General features: G+C 34.9%; 1 pseudogene; it reads right to left on the bottom strand.

The window, feature by feature from the left end:
* Positions 1-18,964, bottom strand: part of LOC149570976 (poly [ADP-ribose] polymerase 2-like) — a 71,135-nt pseudogene extending 52,171 nt beyond the window's left edge.
* Between the last annotated feature and the right edge of the window lie 2,678 nt (positions 18,965-21,642).

A 21,642-nucleotide genomic window follows, 5' to 3' on the forward strand; every position in this document is an offset into this window, starting at 1 on the left:
TTTCATTTCTCATTCCATCTCAGCTTTCATGTGTTTGGCGATTTTCCGTTGGAATAGCAGCTCTCTCACTAGGCAATTTTTCTCTTGGAGGACAATTTCAGACTTGGCAATTTTTTTTCCCTTGGAGTAGATTTGTCATTGTTTGGCATCAATTTCCTACTTACATAAAGGGCTGCAATTTCTACCCTAGGAAACTTGTGGTAGATCTAAAACTTCTTCATGTGTGTGGAAATTTTTCAAGGACTAATTTTCTTGCAAAGGGCTATGATTTTTTTTGCACCAGATCTGAGTGATTTTACTTGGAGGAGGAAACACATGATCAAAAGTCTGATTTTTGGTAAAGTGTGGGCGGTTTCAATAAGATCAAAATTCTAATTTTTTGCAAGGAGGTTTGATTTCCTAAAGTTTGATCCGAACTTCAAAGAAGGCCCAGCTATTGGTAAAGGTAAAATTCAATTCATTTTAGAGCTAAAGATTGGTCTAAATCGGATTTTACTCATTGTTCTTACTTGGTTTCATTTCCCTTATATTCTTCTTGCATTCATCATCCACCACTTCATCATCCCATCTATATGTTGTAGTTTGGAGAGATAAGTGTAGATTCCATGATAGGACATTTGGCAAAGCAAAAATAAGCTAGACCACCCTAGGAATGAAGTTGGGAGATATAAGTGTAGTCCATGCTAAGGTAACAAAGAGGCAGAAATAAGTTAGAATCCATTGATAGATAGAAGGTTGGAGATCGATAAAGGTAGTCCATATCACATAGAATGAAGGGGCAGAAATAAGTGTTTAGGATGGTAGATGTTAGTGCAAGCAAAAACCCTTAGAGAATAGATACCAAAAGAGACAAGGAAGACATGACGCCTAAGACCACCTTCTTCTCGAAAGTAAGGCGAATAAGTGATACCAATATTGGCACAATAAACATGATACAACTAAAGGACAAACTAAAGGAAGGACAATCCCCCATGGAAAAGAAGATTTACAAAAGTGGAATTATACATGTGGTAGCCTTCCCTCCTACCTTGCCTTGTCCAAAATTGGTCATGGAATATGCATCCAAGTTTGATTTGGTTAGTAAATCCATCATTTTTGATGAAGGGAAGAGAGTGTTGGCCAACATTGGCAGACAAGTGATCGAAGAAGCATTTAACATCCCTTAGTACAAAAGTATGACAGTAGTAATGATGGATCAGGAAGCCAAGTCATTTTAGGATAACCAAGCGGCTTATTTCATTCATCTAAAGCAAGATTGGCTACACGAGGGCAAGAAAGGAGTTACCAGATCATCAAGGCTCACCGTGTCAGATTTCATATCAGAATATGGTGATCTCATTGTGCTTCTCAACCAGATCATGGGCCTAGCTCAAGGTATGCAATTCAAAAATTGGATGTACTTCTTTATTGATGAAATTAAAAAAAGAAAAAGAAGATTTGATTGGGCTAGGATCATTAGAAAGAATCTAGAATTGCAACTTAGCACCGTGCAAAATCAAAAGCAATTCTATATGGGGGTCCTATCTGTTATATTTGATTGTGAGATTATATGAAAATCTTGGGATTAAGTCCTTAGGAGTAATTGGTGATGGGTTGAGGCAATGTGTGGTGCATGAATGCTATCCATAGCTTCATTTGCAAAACAAAAAAGACTATAAAATGTTTTGTGATGCCTTTGCCATGAAGATAGTAAGGATATTACTAAGGATACCTACTAAGAGGCTCTCATCAGAAGCAAAAGCAAAGATTAAGAAATATGGGAGTTGGTTCATCTAGTTTTCGCAATTCACATACATTAGAGTAGTAGGAAGCACAATTTGTTCCAAGAGACTTCCAAGGCACCCACCCGACAAAGTAGTTTTGATGGAATTGGCTAGACAACTTGAGCATTATAACAGAATAATGAAACTTAAGGGTGAGACAGGGATTACCTTCTCATTCAAAATTGGCAATGATTGTTGCCCCAATCTTGTCACCTTTGTAGCTGCAGAGAAAGAATTGGAATGGTATCATCTAGGATAGTACAAAGCAAGGCAAGAATTTGATCCTAACGGTCTTATCAAGGTATCTCACGAAAATGCATTTAAACATGTTCCTAATATAAAAGATTTTCGAGCTAATGCCCAGGATGACTTTCATGTGAGAAAGCTAGCTTTCTCAAGATTTTCAGTGAACATGATGAAAGAAATTAGATGGAGAGGCCTTGATATTCTCAATCAACTGGAGGATGATGGAAATGTGCTAAGAGAAGAATATGATAGAGTGGAGGGAATGAAGTTAAATCTAGTGGATTGGAACAATCATCAAGATCCTTCCTTGGAGGTAGTTACAAGGACAGTTGATTTGCACATCGAGTCATGGTACAATGGAAAGTTAAGAAAATTAAAAAGTTAGAGAATACACCTTACTTATGAGAAGATAAAGCCAAAGGAAGGTCCAGCGGAGTGAGTCAGACAGAAGGGTGAAGTAGCCGGTAGAAAAAAATAGTTAGAAGCAAGAAGAGAGCCTTGGAGGTTAAGAAAAGTAACAAACAACAGGAACCTCCAGCAAAGAGACAAAATGCAACACTGTCAAGGGAAAGCATAATTGAGGCTAGAGGCCAAGAAGATAACACAAGTGAAAAATGGGCCGTGGTAGAGGTGAGCTCTGATTCAGAACCAAGTGGTTATAGTGATAGCACTGAGTACTCTCCTCTCTAAAAGAACGAATGTGGGGACGACATGGCAGTTACTAGTGGAGAAGAAGATGGTGTTGGAAATGAGAATGGAGTAACTGAGAGGGGGAGGGGGTGAATTAGTTACCACAAAAACATTTCACAGTCCCTTAGATGTCTAAAATTTTGATCTTAGTTACAAATTACTAAAACTTGATAATGCAGCAAATACTAATAATTATTAAGAACTAATAACCAAAACAATTCAGCAATCATGAACACTAGAGACACCAGATTTAACGTGGAAACCCAATATGGGAAAAACCACCAATGTAACTAGTTACTATTTTTGACTCTTCTGAAGTGAGCCCTATTAGGAGCCAACCCTGTTAAAGGTTACAAAACACACTATTAGGTGTGACCTTGTTAGAGGATTTAATCACCCTGTTAGGAGTGGCCTTGCTAGAGGTCTTTAGAACAATTCAACTGAACTGTTACCTTGTTAGAGGATTTACAATAAGGCTATTAAACCCACTCTATTAAGAGATTTGAAATCACGGCTAAAATTGTTAGAAAGTAACAATGAATGATCTAAATATAATGCAACTTATCTTTTCTGATACAGATCTTCGTTCTGCTTCACTAGATCCTCTCTGATCACATAAAAGCTTTGTAGCTCCACAAGGATATCTGATCCTTCAAAAATTTGCTTGCACCTTCACAATTTGCACATACATCTTATCCACACATGCACACTTGAATTCGCAACTTGATCCTTCATTTATACCTTTCTGATTATCAAGTCGGCCTTAAATACAAGTTAAAATTATTAATAATTATACCGTGAGTCGGCTACATTCATCACATAAATCAATTTTAGCCTTAATTCCACACTTTTCAAAAATCCTTCCCTAACCAACCCAGCTCATTAAACACTGTACCATAATGATCTTTAGTGTTAACCAAGTGAGGCTTGGTAAGCACTGCGAATTGTGCAAAAATCCTTTGGACACCGAGTGAGCTCAGTAAACACTGACTTTCCTTCGCTTACCTTCCCATCCCGGTAAACACTAACTTTTCTTCGCTTACCTCCTAGCTCGGTAAACACTAACTTTTCTTCGCTTACCTTCCTAGCTCGGTAAATAATCTATCATAATTTCCTTCGATCACTGAGTGAGCTCGATAAGTACTGAACTTCCTTCGTTAACCAAGTTAGCTCAGTAGAAGCTATCTTTACAGTGTAATATACAGCAACGCTTGGTAGACTCTGTAAACTACTATGCTTACCTTCTGAGCTCGGTAGACTCTGTCTGATGACTGATATGACATTTGTGTAACATCAAAGACAACACTCAATTAACTAATTGTATCCAACAATCTCCCTCTTTGGCATTGATGGCAACACAACATGTCATAGCAGAATGAAATTTGAAAACAAGTCTTTCTCTTATAGTGCAGCACAATATGTCAACATAATACTTATCGCTCTTAGATAGAAACTTCTCCCTCTTTTAGTAATCTCCCTCTGTGAAGGAATTGTATAACAGAAAGATATGACAGTTTTATTCTCCCTTTACAAATGCTTACAAATTTTAGAATAGATATTATAGTTTTACTCTCCCTCTTTGACAACACATGCCAAAGACAATACAACACAGTAAAAGTTCTTCTCGTAGGCCAAAAGTACTCTCAACTGGATTACAATGTACCTTATGTACAGATTCATATGCAATGACTTCAATACTCTGCTGCATCAACTTTATAGATTTTTAACTTGTCATAGGTTGATGCATCACTTAAAACTTTATTTTAGTGAACTTCAGATAGGGGAGTGACCCCTAACTTACCTCTGAGATACAAGAATTTATCCTTAGGTAATGGCTTTGTGAATATGTCAGCAATTTGTTCCTTTGTATGTACATATTCCAGTCTGATCTCCTTGTCCTGCACCAGTTCTCTGACAAAATGATATTTTATTGCTATGTGCTTGGTTTTGGAATACATCACTGGATTCTTAGATATATTGATTGCACTACTATTGTCACAGAACATAACAACTGTATCTGGTCCTTCCTTTATATACAAGCTATTATTATCTTTAGTTCTTTGAAAACCAATCTGAATAAGATAGTTATGCAATCTTTCATACCATGCTCTAGGGGCTTGTTTCAAACCATATAGTGCCTTGTGTAATTTGCAGACCATGTTCCTTTTATCTAGATCAACAAAACCTTCAGGTTGTTCAATGTAAACCTCTTCATCCAGTATTCCATTGAGGAATGTTGACTTGACATCCATCTGATAAACTTTGAATCCTTTGTGAGCAGCATATGCAAGTAAGGTTCAGACTCCTTCCAATCTTGCAACAAGAGCAAAAGTTTCCCCATAATCTATGCCTTCTTCTTGAGAGTATCTTTTGCATACCAATCTAGCTTTGTTTCTGGATACCTTACCATCTTCAGTCAACTTGTTTTTGAATACCCTTTTGGTTCCTATTATATTCTTATCTTTAGGCCTGGGTACAAGAGTCCATGTCTTGTTCTTCTCTATCTGTTCTATTTCCTCATTCATTGCCTCAATCCAACTATCATTTGCCAATGTGTCTTTAATACTTCTAGGTTCAAAATTAGCAAGTAAACAAGTATTTTTCAACTTACTTCTTGTCAGGGTTCCTTCATATTTGTCTCTAATGATCTGATCTGGTGTATGATGTCTTCTGACATATTTAGCTAATACAGGTTCTTTACCTCTTGAATGAGTTTCATTGATATCTACTTGTGCTTCAATTTCATATTCAGGTTATTCTAGCTTGGTTGCTTTAGACTCGGTAGGCACTTGCTCGGTAGTGTCTGAATGTTACCGTGGCTCGATTTGAACTATTTGCAACTCGGTTACTGAAGACTTAGGAGTTGAGGATTCTTGAGTGAATGGTATACTTGGTATAGTATCAGGTTCAATGTAAACACATCTCTTGTAGTCTTCAGGTATCTTTTTGCTTTCTTCTTCTGATTTGTCTGCAAACTCATCAACTTTCACATGTGCACTTTCTATGACTTTGTGAGTGAATAGATTTAAACATCTATATGCTTTGCTTTTGCAAGAATAACCTAAAAATATTCCTTCATCACCTTTTACATCAAATTTTCCTTTTCTAGATTCTTTCAAAATATAACATTTGCTTCCAAATACTTTCAGATAACTTACATTGGGTTTGTAGCCATACCATAATTCATAGGGAGTCTTGAATGAGTCCTTCTTCAACTGTACTCGATTTAAGGTATAAACTGCAGTGTTGATGGCTTCCTTCCAGTATTTGATAGCAATGTTTTTTTCTATCATCAGGGTTCTTGCACAATCGATAATGGATCTATTTCTTCTTTTAGCTATTCCATTTTGTTCTGGAGTTCCTGGTGCTGAAACCTGTCTTTTAATACCTCTTTCAATGCAGAAGTTATTGAATTCATGTGAAATGAATTCACCACCTCTGTCTGACCTTAAACATTTCAGCCCTTTCCCTGTTTCTTTTTCAACTCTTGCCAAATACCATTTGGATTTCTCAAATGATTCTGATTTATTCCTTAGATACATGATAGTAATCATTCTTGAATAGTCATCAACAAAAAGAATGAAAAACTTTTCTCCATTATAGCTTTCTATTCCAATGGGTCCACATAAATCAGTATGCACAATTTCTAATATATCTTCAGACTGATAGTTTTTACCTTTAAAACTAGTTTTTCCCATTTTACCAATCTGACAATTCTTGCATAGACCAACCTTAGGTTTCTTAATGTTAGGAATGCCTCTTACTTTCTTGAATTTGCTTATTTTTACCAAATTATCAAAATTGACATGACACAACCTTTTATGCCATAACCAACTCTCTTCAATTTGAGCAATAAAACATGAGCATTCACCAAGTTCTAGATAGAACAAGTTACCTTTAGTTTGGGTCCCATATCCTAACAGTTTTCCTTGCTCATTCAACAGTCTCACCTTTCCATGCATGAATTCTACCTTGAATCTAGTATTTAGTAACTATGCAACACTTAGCAGATTATGTTTGAGACCTTCAACCTAGTAGGCATTATTACATATAAGTTCTTTAGATAGACAGATTCTTCCTCTTTCTTTTATGAAACGAGGTTCATTATTAACAAACCTCACACTGCGACCATCATAGTCTTCAAACTGATCAAACTTAATTTTATCACCAGCCCTATGATGTGAGCAACCGCTATCTATAATCCATGTATCATTCTTACTTACATGAGAGATAAGAGCCATTTTATCTTCGTCATCACTATCAGAGTCATCTTTAACAGCAATATAAATAATTTCATCCTCACTATTATCAGAATCCTTAGAATTTTCAGCCATGAAACATGATTTCTTACCTTTGTTCTTGGATGATTTAAAGTCTTTCTTGCCATTCCATTTGTGATCTTTCTTTTCATCATTTTTTTGCTTGTTTGAGCACCTTGCTGCAATATGACCAATTTCATCACAAGAAAAATAGATTAGAGGAACTTTACCTTTGTATTTTCCTCTACCTCTAGAATATTTCTTGGCTAGTAGAGCTTCAATCACTTCGAGATCACTGTCTGAACTTTGGCTTGATTCATTTTCACTTTCTGACTATGATTCTATCTTCTTTTTGCTTTTCTCTTTGAGTGAGAGCTTGGCTTGAAATGCTGATTCAATGTTTTTGGAGGCTGGAACATAGTTGTCAAAGTTATCTAGTTCAAATGCAGTTAGTCTTTCGACTATGGCCTCAAGATTTATGTTATGATTTGCTTCACACCTTCTTTCCTGTATTGCAAAGACTCTGATTGCATAAACAGGAAGTAAGGTTCTGAGAACTTTTCTTACAACTGTTTCTCCTTTGATGTCACCTCCAACTGCCCTGATTGCACTTACACATGCTTTAACTCTTTCAACATACTTTGTAATGTTTTCATCCTCTCTCATCCTCATTTGATCAAATTGTCCTCTTAGACTTTTTGCTTTTGCTCTTCTCACATTATCATCCCCTCCATAGATCTCGTTTAGCTTGTTCAACATGTCAAAGACAGTTTTGCAGTCCTTAATGTCATCAAATTCTTCATAGCTGAGAGCAGATGCTATGTCTATCATCATATTGTTGTGAGTCTTCTTTTTAGCAATATCATTAACTGACAATGTGCCAGAAGGTTCTTCATATTTTTCTTCAAGGTATTTTAGTCCAGTATCACCAACAGTAGCCAGATGAAGTTTCATCAATTCTTGCCATGCTGAGAGGTTATCTTTGTTAAGTTTTGGAATTTCTCTTTTGTAAGACATCTTGATCTTTTTCTTAGAACCTTGAAATCCTTTCCTGCAAGCACCAAAAAGCTCTGATACCAATTGTTGGAAAGTAACAATGAATGATCTGAATATAATGCAAGTTATCTTTGTTGATACAGATCTTTGTTCTGCTTCACTAGATCCTCTCTGATCACATAAAAGCTTTGTAGCTCCACAAGGATATCTGATCCTTCAAAAATTTGCTTGCACCTTCACAATTCACACATACATCTTATCCACACATGCACACTTGAATTCGCAACTTGATCCTTCATATATACCTTTCTTATTATCAAGTCAGCCTTAAATACAAGTTAAAATTATTAATAATTATACCGTGAGTCAGCTACATTCATCACATAAATCAATTTTAGCCTTAATTCCACACTTTTCAAAAATCTTTCGCTAACCAACCCAGCTCGATAAACATTGTACCATAATGATCTTTAGTGTTAACCAAGTGAGGCTTGGTAAGCACTGTGAATTGTGCAAAAATCCTTTGGACACTGAGTGAACTCGGTAAACACTGACTTTCCTTCGCTTACCTTCCCAACTCGATAAACACTAACTTTTCTTCGGTTACCTTCCCAGCTCGGTAAACACTAACTTTTCTTCGCTTACCTTCCTAGCTCGGTAAATACTCTGTCACAGTTTCCTTCGATCACCAAGTGAGCTCGGTAAGTACTGGACTTCCTTCATTAACCAAGTTAGCTTGGTAGAAGCTATCTTTACAGTGTAATATATAGCAACACTCGATAGACTCTATAAACTACTATGCTTACCTTCTGAGCTCGGTAGACTCTGTCTAATGACTGATATGACATGTGTGTAACATCAAAGACAACACTCAATTAACCAATTATATCCAACAGATGGGCCGATTGATATTGAGGAAATAAGTTAGGCACGTGAGGCTGTTGGTGATGCTTTGCTAGTTGAACCAAATTCAAATTTAGGGAGATGCACTGCACCACTATGGTTAAGGAAAATACTTATGCCAATAGGCAAGGTAGTAAATGCCTGAACCATTGAGGACATCCAAGGATTAATGGAAAAGGGTGATAGCAAGAACTAAAAACAAATGGCAAAGGTGATTAGGAGCAACAGTGATGGTCACCGAAAGGTTGAAATTGCTATACCAATGATTAGCAAGGCATTGGATGAGATTGCAACTCAGGAATATGGAATAGTAGAGCATAAATTGAGAAGAAACACGGATGACATGGAATGTGAGGAGATCCAGGAGGGCATAGTTTCAATCAGATAAAGGCTAAGAAAGGAAAATGAAAGGATCATAAAGTTGGAAGTTGAGAACAAATATTGGAGAGATTTCCAGCCTATCCAATAGTTGCACCAGGCAGCCCTTCCTTAAGACAACGGGAGTAACATAGAAGAGATACCAGCTCATCTGCATGAACTCAAGGATTGGATCCATGATACAATCCAAGATAGGCAAAATTTATTGCCTTCTTTTATCTCAACATTCAAGTCATTAGTGGCTACAAGAGATAAATTTAGATTATTTGAAGAGGAGTGGAAGGATTTCCTTCCAGTCAAGTATTTAGCTATTCCAAAGTTACAAGCATTCATTGAGCTACCAAAGAAATATTTGGAAAGAGCCAAGTTGGTTAATGAAGGAGGTTTGAGTATAGTAGAGTCTTGGTTTGTTGCCTTGACTACCAGATTGAGAACATTTGAGGAAATATAGAATGTGATTGCACAACATAGCCCAGGCGTGGACACTTCCATTTCAACCATGATGAGTGATGTTGGGGCGGCACTTGATTTTGAAGATATCAAAGAGGAGATAATCAATGAGACAGAGTTGGGATCAAGGTTGGATGAGTTGAGGAAGGTTGCCATCAAAAAGAAACATTTGGGCACCCTTGCCTCCCTCAATGCCTTTATCAAATACGCAAGAGAGTATGAGAAGGACCATGAGAAGACACTACAAGCAAAAAGTAGCATGATGAATTCAGCTAAGCTCAAGATGAAACATACACCTTGTCCTCTCATGAAGGAAGTCAACAAAAGGCTAGCCAAGTTCATTGCCTTGGCTAAAAAGATGAAAGAAAAGGGTAGATTTATATTGGAAGACCATTTGATGTAAGCCCAAGTGGAAATTTCTCTTTCTTCTTGGATAGGAGAAGTGTCTTATTCTGATTGGCAACCATTTTGGTGCCTTCTCATTGGTTGCCATTTTCACTTTTTTCATTGGTCCCTTGATGAGGTGGCATATTCTCAATAGAAAAAAGTTTAGTGATTGGAGCTTTGAAGAGGGAAGTAAAGAAAAACATCATTGGTATACACACCTCCCATTACCATCACCATCTCCATCAACATCATTTGGAACTCATACCAAACCATCATCATCACCACCATCTCATCAAAAGTCCAAGCTATCCATAAAGAAATAGCGTAAGGCCACCTACGTGATTACCAAAAAATCACATTGATATACTTTGTTAGTATCCACAAGTGTGAGGAACATTGGAGTTTTTTCTTATGTCTTCATAAATATTATCTTTTCAAGAGAGGAATTGAGGACTCGATATTCCATATCCAGTGTTTAATTGCTATATGTTAAGTAGTGGTACAAAACTAACATAAACATCAACCTCAAAGTTTAATCCAATCATTGCAAAAGTTTGTCAAATACTTTCAAAGTCTGTCCAAATTATAGCAAATGAATTTGGCACAACTCTTTCCATTTTTATCATGAATATACAAATCTGCAACAAGAACCAGGCTGAATTTGGCTGAAAATGGATTTTTTTACATTTTTAAAAATTTGTGGGGTCTATTTTAGTCAATCCAACCATCCAACCCTAAAAAAGACCACTTAAAAGGCCAAAAAGGTAAAACATATGTTATTTGGAGTAGAACATTAATATATATGGTGGTGTGTTTTGCTATGTTGCTTTACTATTAGCATAGTGGTGTATGCACTTATTTGCTACTACATATATATACATCTATATCATAAAAATATACATATACATACACAACAAATGCATACATATATATAAACCTTTTTTGTACGAACGAACCCTAAACAAAATTGAACCCACCCCAAAAAAATTGAACAAATTTAGAACTTGAATCTCAAACCCACATCCGAGCTCAAATCCAAATAGACAACTTAGATATGAAGTAATTGATAAATTATAGTTTTTTTTTTCTCTTTGTTTTCTAACTTCTCAATATTTTATTTTCCAAATGCTAGTGGCAACATCGGGGTGGAAATACCCCTCCCCCGTCCATCTCAAAATATTTTCCCTCATAAGCTAATGCCAACCTTGTAGCTTATCGCATTGTGCACACAATTGGAGCTTATGTGTGGCTATCCACACAAAGAACAAAAACAAGCAACCCAAAATGTCTTAATGACCTTGTATTTGTGCAATATAATCTTCAATTGTGCATAAGAAAGGCCCAAGGAGCAGCAGCAAGTCTAATCGATTTGGACGATATAGACCCTTACAATGAGAGTAGCCACCATTGTTTACAGAGAATGACATCACCAATTTGGAGAGGGGGGTTATGGAGGAGGGTGGTGGATTTGGTTTCACATGGGATGACATTGAGGAAAATGAGGAGAATGAGTCATCACCAATTCTAGGAGGAGCTAAATCCAAGATGGAGAACAAGCCGCATACATCACCAGAGATATCGAGTGAGGAGGAATAGTCACGCCCATAGTAAGCTTCTAGGACTAGACCCTCTCCATTATTTGTTACTAGAGTTGGGAAGAGGAAGATATAACTATAATGATGTATTTACTTTTAATTATATAGAAACTATTTACTACTTTGTTTCCACACCTCTTGTTGTTAGCATTCCTCATGAGAATGCGATTTGTACCCACTTTGCATTAATATATCTAAACTCAACTTATTTCTTTTATTTCTCATTAATTTATAGTTACTAATTCATTGGATGCATCTTATGATTAAATTTTGGAAAGAAAATGTATTTCTAATCAAATTTATGCAATTTCTTTCAGATCCAAAGTTTTTTACCAAGCTTTTCACAAAAATTGATCAAGTTTTTCCCGTATATTTTCAATCATTGGTGAGTTCTTGCCCTTTGTGAGTTTTCCAACTATATAACAATTGTCTCAAACATCAAAACCGTGGTCTCTCAATATAAATATCCAAATCAATACATCTCAAACATGTATCCAAAAGTCTCAAAGATCAAAATATATCAATCTACAAGTAGAACCTACAAAACTAAGCCTCATTCTAGCTATCAAATATCCAAAGTCTTAGAATCATTTTTCGCTATCTCCCTCTCTCGGAAATGGATCCTCCAATGAATGTTTGAATTTTAAATTTAGTGGCCTTAAAAGTATATATATATATATATATATATATATATATATATATACACATGTTATATTATATATTTAAATTTAAACATTATTTCTTGACTCCTTTTTGTTTCAATAGTTAAATATTTGAAAACTACCATATTAAATTTATAATTATAATATTTTTTATTTAATAATAAAAACTTAAGATATGTTTAAAATAATTAATAGTCAAAAACTTAAATTAAATATGAGATTATTAGATAAGTAGGAGATAATTTCCACAGCAAGTCAAATTGTGATATTGCTATCCATTTAACTATGTGCTTTTTGAGTCAAACTCATGAGAGATGGATTCATGTTGAGTCACTACTCATGAAATCTGGGTCAATGAGTTTGACTCAAAAATATCACATTTAAATCTTGATAGCAATATCACAATGAGATTATTGATTTAATATATTTAAGATTATGATATAATATATGAAATTTTATAAATATTTAATTACAAAATTCATGGTTAAATATTTAATCGTTAATTTTATCATCCACGGGCATGAGTTCGAACCTTGTCACCCCCCACATTATTGATTTGGGAAAAAGATGTATATAAATGGAAAGCCAACTATTTGACTTTTAGAAAATTTCTAGTCTAGATAATGAAAATTACACTACAATATATTAAGTGCATTGAGCACAAAGATAAGAAAAATAAAAAGATAAATCTATTAATGTCCAAAAAAAGGGGCCAAGGAACTACTTGAAATAAAGAAGTAACATAGTGTATAGCTGGAACACCAAACTGTATCCAAAAAAAAAGATAGAACAGAAAGCAAAGAACTAGAGTAAGAAGAACCCACTAAACCAAACAACCCATCTAGCTACTCTGAGCAAACCAAGAAAAAGTCTAGAACCTACAAATAAGCCCTAGGAGAGAAAATCCCATGCCAACTTCGAGGGGCCCTAAAACCACTAGAAGGATATTGATAACTAGAAGGTCTATGAGGTCTCACATCCCTAAGAGACCCAAATATCCATCGCCTAATTGCTACCCCATATGGGGGGAACCATTATGAAGAATGAGGTGACGAGTTGATCAAAATGCAAACTCAAGGGGAAAAGTTGTTGCTCAAGTAAGGTCCCAGAGCCTCCATGTCTCCTAAATATAGATTACAAGGCATGTCTAGTCTTTATATCTGAAAAAGGTTGGGAAAGACTAACCCAACCTAAATAAGGAATAGAGACTCCCTCTGATCTCATAGTACATGGGGCACAAAAAAATGAAGTTTATGTCTTAACCTCCCCCTAATGACATAGTTGGAAAATTGTATCCTCCCTAGCCAAATAATGGTCAATCTAGATACAAAGTCTATGTGAAGCCACTCCAAAAGAGCCAAGCGTGTTACGATGTGCATGAGACCAACCATGAGATGGGTATGATAGCAAACAATGATCGTGTCCAATAACTCAAGAAAGTGCTCTACATAGAATATCATTCTCGAGTGAGGCCCCTAAAGACAATAGTGCAAGAAAAGAAAGAATATGTCATTTATAGATGTCCATCTTGATATGGATGTCCAACTCTTGTCAGGGTGGCAATAGATGAGATAGGGCATCTAGGGAATAGTGGAAAGGGGGAAGGTAATCGATATCAATCCCAATAGAGCCAAGAAGATTCAAGGAGTGAGTGAACTAACAAGCCCAATCAGTGGAATCAGAACATGCAATACCCTCAAAAGAGCAATAGGCTAGGTATGAATATTTTTAATGTCCCTCGAAGGAGTCAGTGAAGCATCGCAGATGAACTTCACAAGGTTGTGTCGAGTAGACTCAATATATTTGATAATACAGCTAAGGAAAAGAGTTTGGACATGCTCCACTAAAGCCCAATCTTACTCCATTAAGGACGACCCCCAAACAATTGAAGTATAGAGCATAATCAGTATAATCAAAATGTCCATAAGAGTTAGGTTAGACATGTTGTCCTAGAACTGATTTTTGAAGCATTGTCTTTAAACAAGTTTCAAGGAGCCATAAACCTTTTTGATACGAGGTTGACCTGCCAATTTGAAAACTTGACTCCTAAATAAGTGTATGAAGAAGCAATCCCAATCTCCTCACCCTAAAACAAGAAGTGGTAGTGAGAGGTCGTGAGACAACTAAAGAAATTACCTTAGTCTTACTCAAATTTGTCATCAATTGTTGTAAATCGCAAAAAGAAGTGAGGCCATCAAGGGCTCTTTGTGAGCCTTACGAAGAGGCCATTAGGACCACATCATCTATGAAGAGAAAGATAGAAATAAAAACTTGGTATAAGAAACAATCATCCCAAGGGAGGGAGTGCACTTGAAGGAACTGCTCTAGCCCTTCAATGTAGAATCCAAACAAAGTAGGAGATAGAGGGCAGCCCTTCTTCACCCCAACTATACTATGAATGAAATCTAACATCCCCTGAGAGATCTTGAGGCAACCATCCACTATATTTTAAAGTCTTATGATGGCAATCAAGAGAGTCTCTGAAATTACAAATGCCGCGCAGCAATATAATCAATACTAAGAAAGAATCAATATATAATCTTCTCATGTGTACAGGAGATACAGCCAATTTACTTTTACAAGTAAAAGAAAAATGAGATGGCAAGATCACTGACCCATGCATAATACATTACCCTTAGGTATTGGAACTCCCTAGAATATATAAACAAATCAAATGCAACAAACAAAAAACCTAGCGAGACCATGAAATGGGCAGCTTTACAATATATATTCCATTAATTAATCATGTCCTCAGCATATCTCTACCAGAGGTCATTTTGTATTTGCTACTTATTTGAAGAGCTTATGAATAGATTAAAATCAAGCCTATCTTCTTCTATACATAGATATGTCATCTTAGCACTCTATATATCTTGCATTACAGTCTCATATTTTCTGAGCTAATTTTGGACAGATCAGCACTTACAAGAACACACAATGAATATTCAGGAACACTACTAACCATCAGCTAAGTCTGTCTGATCACAATTGATATTTTTGTGCCACTCATCCACAAAAACATCCAACCATTACTGTGTTTCCATAGATAACAATGCTTAAAATAGGGGCACATCAATCCTTCATTTATATATGGAAGTATGTGATGGTTGAAACTTTAATGCTACCCTTCCTGATTTAGAGTTCTGAGGTCTATACTTAGTTAAAAATAATTCAATTTTGCAGTAGCAAACATGACAAGTCTCTGTCTAGGTTCTTTACTACTCCATTACAGATAGCAAAAACACTTCAAAGATCATATAAATATCCAACACGCAACTCTTACCTGACCAACAGAAATTTGATGTCATCATCAAAATAAACATCCTTGAAACAATAATCATACGTAAAAAATAGCTAATAAGAACATTATAGAGATTTAAAACTTGTTTTTGAACTAAATTCATTAATTCAACTTTTAAAAATTTTCCCTTACCTTTCACATCTTGTGAAGTGCTTGAATCATCTGTTGTGGTTATAAATGGCATTTTGTCCATAGCTTTACCAAGTCTTCCAACAAGAACCTTTTTAGTTCCAGAAGTTGATAATCCATGCATAGAAAGCTCCTGTCAAAGCTCGTCAATAGTCATCTCATTGATATCTCTGTTTTCTTTGTGCTTGGAAGAATCTAGTTCATCTTTGTTACATCCCAATTTTTGCCCTAATTTCTCTTTAGTTAAAAATAGACATTGAACCAGAATAAATTTTCATGTTCATGTGAAGTTAGTTGATGTTCCATCATGGTAGTTATAGCCGTTGTGTTCATGTGAAATGAATATAGTTTATAGTCGTTGTGTTCATATGAAATGAATATAGTTTATAGTTGTTGTGTTCATGTGAAATGAATATAGTTTATAGCCGTTGTGCTCATATGAAATGAATATAGCCGTTGTGTTCATATGAAATGAATATTATTTGAGCAAATTATGAATTATGAAATTGATGTTTTTTGGCAAGAATGATTGTTTTGAAGGTTGCAGGATAAAGACTAGAGAAGGAGGGGAAGCATTACAAAATGAGGTCATTCAGAATGGGATTATCATGTGACCTAGTTATCAGGAATATCTGATCAAAAAGACGCCATGGCAAGTTTATTAAGCTTGACAATTAAAGTTCAAAGTGGAAAGTTACATGAGCTAAAATAATACAAGATTATTAATTTAAATAAAAAGAATTCTTACCTTTATTTATTAAATAAGTAATATCATTTAATATTATATCATTATTTTGATAAGAATCACAATTAAATTATTGCAAAGTGGCACTATTATATTGGGATCTATAATACAATAATGTCACTTTGAATATATCTAACTATAATCTAACCAAAATAATAATATAACATTAAATTATATTAATAAAAAATTTCACCCCTTATCCCAACGTTTCGTATTTTCAATCGATGGGAATCTCAATCGTTTTTCAATCTTGTAATGGCAGGAGATGAAAGGTCGACCAATATCTTTAATATACTGCCTTTGTCATTTTCAAAGGACAGTAACAAATGTTCCCACCTGTTCATGCTCTCGCCATGGTCTCAGCTATTGTCTATCAATAATCTAAGTTGGTGATAAGTCAAAGTCTCTCTCTACCATCAGTTATCCATTCTAGATTTCCTTTTTAGATCCCTCGATCTTTCTGCCAAACATTCACCACCTACAACCTCGTTTTGATTAACCACGAAATCATTTATCTGAGCAGACGTGAAGCCAATGTTACACATTTTTTGAGAGTCGAGATTCAGCTTACGTTGAAGACTTCACAAGCAGGGTGCTCAGTAAACTAAAGACAAGTAAGGGTGTATTAAAAATGTTATTATTTTCCTTTGCTCATGATTTTCTATCTTTTTATGTCTTCTTTCCTTATGATTCGGGTTGAAACAGAGCGAAGGAGTTATGTGTAAAGATGGAGTCATAATATTACACTTGTGCTCATCATAATTGTAGAAAAACCAACAAAGTTTGTAAATATTTGTTTAACAACGATAGTATTAAGACTTCTGATCTCATTTTTGTCTGATATTACCACTTCAATCAACAATACTTTGAATATAGAACTATACCATTATCAGCCCGTGTCATGAATCTGTAGAATTGTGTCATGAACTATTCTGCCTCAATCAACCAAAATTAGTAATAATGATCAACTCTAAAAACCAAGGAAAGTCCTAGAATGCAGAATCATAAACTTATGAATAAGATATAACGAGTTTAGGCACCGAGGAATCACAGATCTAAAGATCTGTTGATGGTGTGAGGTGTAGATGAACCTGACACAAGAAAAACAAGAAAGATATCAATAATTAATTTTAATCAAAATAATCTGATTAGCTCATGTAAATCCACTTTGATAACTAATTGTCAAGCTGAGCGGTGGAGATCGGGTTATAAAAACCCACCTCTGAAATCCCTGGCCAGGGCAATAAAAGGGCATTCATGCCACAACAAAATGATCGCGTTGTTGTCTTGATACTTCGACTATTCAATCGAATAGCTGTTGGGACCTCAACCCACTTGAGTACTCCGATGACTGGATCAATGAATGTCACAAGCCTGACCTCAGGGTAGGGAGGGCCATTCTATTTAATTAGAACTTGTGGGGATAAGTAAAAAGGTCCGCAGTTGGGAAGTTAAGCCTATGTTAATGCTTCTCCCCTCACCAAAGTCAGAGCTTGGTCAATTAATTGGAAGAGTCTCTCACAAAAATCAGTACGTATCTTTGTTTATTTAAGTTTCTTTATATATGTATATAACTAAAAGATTCTTTCCATGTATTTAGATGTAACATAAATTTATTAGATGGAGTTTTTCTTACAATAATTTAGATTAGGGTTAAAATTCAGTATTCTAAAACATTAGAATAAATTTGATATTCAGTAATTAAAATAGATTCAGAACTTTAGATTTACTTCAATATTAGTTTAGATATATCTCATCTGATAATTAGAAGATTAAATTCAGCTGATTTGTACTTGTAGAATAACCTGATGTTACAATCTTCATCTTTCAATGTGGAAGTCAATTTTTTCTAGTTATCCCCTGTAATCTCTTGTTGTCAGCACCTTGATTTGTCGTGCCCCCAACATCTTCAAGTTTATGTTTTTTAGGAATAGCTCCATCTTTTTTCTCTTTATCTAGGGAGCAAATACTTGAGTCCCTTTTAGCGGTAGCCCTTGTACCAACTTTTATATATATATATCTTCGTACTATTTGTATGGGTCTGTGTCATTTGCTTTTGTAACAATAGCAATATTAATATTGGAACTAGACATGTTGTCATCCTTTAAGTCATTTCGAATAGCTTCATTAAGTCTGATTACCTGCAAATTGATTAGGCTATTTTTAATCTCAAAATAAATTCTGTCTAAATGTGTCTTCACTTTCTAGAGTTTCTGATCCAAGTCTAGATTAATCTATATAATATATTGTGAAAAAAAAATGACCTATAGCTTGGGTGACTATATCTTACAACCAACTAGATAGATGACCTAATAACTGCATCAGCTCCACCTACTTGTAATTACAGTTGATGAAAATACTTACCAAATCAGGCTTATATCGGGAAGTATCAAGACCGCATTTAGCCAGCTCATGATGAAGGTCTTGCACTTTAAGCTTTTGCATCAACACATGGTCCATCTAGAAAAGAATTAAAAAGGTGTATGAGAAACACTCTACGGGCATTCACTTCCTCCAAATACATACACAGAGATTCTACAATTGGAATATCAACACAGACATTGTCCATAGCGGCTAAATTTAAAAAGTTAACAAATATGTTATGATATGAACAAAATGGAAGAAATGTTCCAATTGTCTTTCTAAAACTAGTGAAATCACAAACTCTTTACAGCTGTATGTAAATGTAAAGTTTTGCAGATGAAATGACTCAGAGGAATTAACACATGAAGACTAATAATTAATAAGTTATATTGTAACTTAACATAACCAGATCAACCTCGATTTTGTCTAGATATGAAAACTTTGACTCTAGTGCAAGAAAATTATTTTGGAAAAGAAAAATAGGAACTGATTTTGTCTGTAAAAACAATTGAATAAATTTTCAAAAGTTGTCTGTAGTATACTTGCACAGGGTCCAACACCATACTATAGGCTTCCTTAGATGTTGAATGAAACCATGGATCACCTTACTACGGCTAAACCCAAGACTACAAAAACACATGGAAAAGGATGGAGTTGAATCCATATCACATGTTTCCAAAATACTCCATCTTCAATACTCCCCAACACCACTGTGTCCTTGGCATTAATTTCACCAACTCTATGTCATGCATTATGGGTTACATATCACTTTAGCACGATTAGGGATTTTGTAACGTCCACTTTTCCCAGATCTTAACTAACAACTAACATATCAAAGAAATACTATTATTACTTCATTTTGATAGGAAGATAGTTATATTAGTTATGTTCATGTGAATGAGATTAGCAGTTATAAAAACTTAAATGGAAAACTCATAACCAACATCTGAAAATACCATCAATAAATTTGCTATGGAAATTAAAATCTACAGACCATGGAATTTGAACTGAAAAATCAATGTAGGGGTACTTTTGCAATCACCCAGATTAGTCCACAAATATCACTTAGGATAAATTGACAATTACCATCAAATACCACTATATCACAATCAAATCACAATTACCATCAAATACCACTATATCATTTAGGGCATCACATTCCACTGTATCAATTAAGGCATCAATTACCATTAGATCATTTAGGGCATCAGATACCATTGTATCATTTGACGTGTCAATACTACTGTATCATTTAGGGCTTCAGATACCACTATTTCATTTAGGGCATCAATTACCATTGGATCATTCTTTTTCTTCCTGTTGCTAATTGTGGCAATAACATAAGATTAGAAGATATGTTCCTATTCACTATCCATATAAAAGAAAGACTGAAATAACAATCCTATAGATATATTCTATATTTAATTGGAAATTCATCCAAACTATTGGTCACCAATTACATTGACGAGAAAGGTTGCTTACATCAGAAGAAATAATTGAATTCGACAATATAACTTAATCCATCATACCTTCTATTTGTATAAATATCATAAAAGTAAAAATACTAGTTACCAATAAATGTTTGAATGCTCAACTTATCGTTATCAAATGCATGTCCTGACATCTTGTGGAGAGGGAAAACATTGTCAGGGGCTTAACCACCCAACTTTGGACCAAAACTTATCCCCACACAATCTCTAACGAGAAAGTCCCTCCCTACTCAAAATAGACATGTAACACCTTACTGGCCACTGAGCATCCTAGTATCTAATCACACCACTCAACTTGACAGCAGGAGAATACAATAAACATAATCATGCATGAGCTTTTAAATGATTTAGTTTAAAAACAAACATTTTTATATCACGTCTAATTTTGTTTCATGTTATGCAGATTCATTTCTCTCACCTCTTCACCCTTTTCCTTGGCTATATAGTCGAGTGAGTCCTACATGTTCAAATCTCAAAGAAATCAACTCTGTCCACTGATCCTCAACTGATTTATGAATATTATATGGTTCCAACTTATCACAATCTGTGATTTGAATAATGTGTTCTTCCAAAAAAATATCTTTTAAATTTTAATCTCTGATGGCATAACAAATCAAGATTTCATAACATGGTTACTTGGCATTTACTTTCCATAAACAACTCTAATTAGAAAAGGTCAATCATATGATGTTAAGTAAAATGATTTGCATCATGTTGTAAATTATAGCTTACTATTGTATAATTAGAATGCAATAACAACTAATAAAGGAAAACATATTACATTACTTGGGTTCCAGTTATCCACATAATCTGATATAATATGGAAGAAAGATGATGTCTTGCTAGACGCTTACTCATTCTGCCTCACTCCTTGTAGGAGAGATCCTGAACACAATTACCAATATAAAGATTGCTCACGTTTAATTACAAAACATCAGTATAACCAAGAAATCATGTAAAGGAACACTACATATCGGTGTTAAGATAAATGTGATTGGATTTATGGAAGAAGACAGGTAATAAAATGGGAATCGAGTGCTTGAAATATATGAATGTATTCCACCTTCCTTGACTTCATTATATATAATGAGATAATAAGTCTCTTTGGCTTCTAAGAAGCCGTAACATAAAATAAATGTCTTGGCTCTTGGATGCCAAATAAATGTCCCAAGTGTTTAATCAGTAAACAAGAAAAGAATAAAAAGGATGGAAAAAGATTTGAAGGTTATAATTCAAAAATAATTATGGTTTATATCTATCTACATACATGTAGATATATTGGCG

Source organism: Cupressus sempervirens, chromosome 2 (genome assembly GCF_028749045.1).
Source record: "Cupressus sempervirens isolate cs-2001-9-10 chromosome 2, ASM2874904v1, whole genome shotgun sequence".
Taxonomy (NCBI): domain Eukaryota; kingdom Viridiplantae; phylum Streptophyta; class Pinopsida; order Cupressales; family Cupressaceae; genus Cupressus; species Cupressus sempervirens.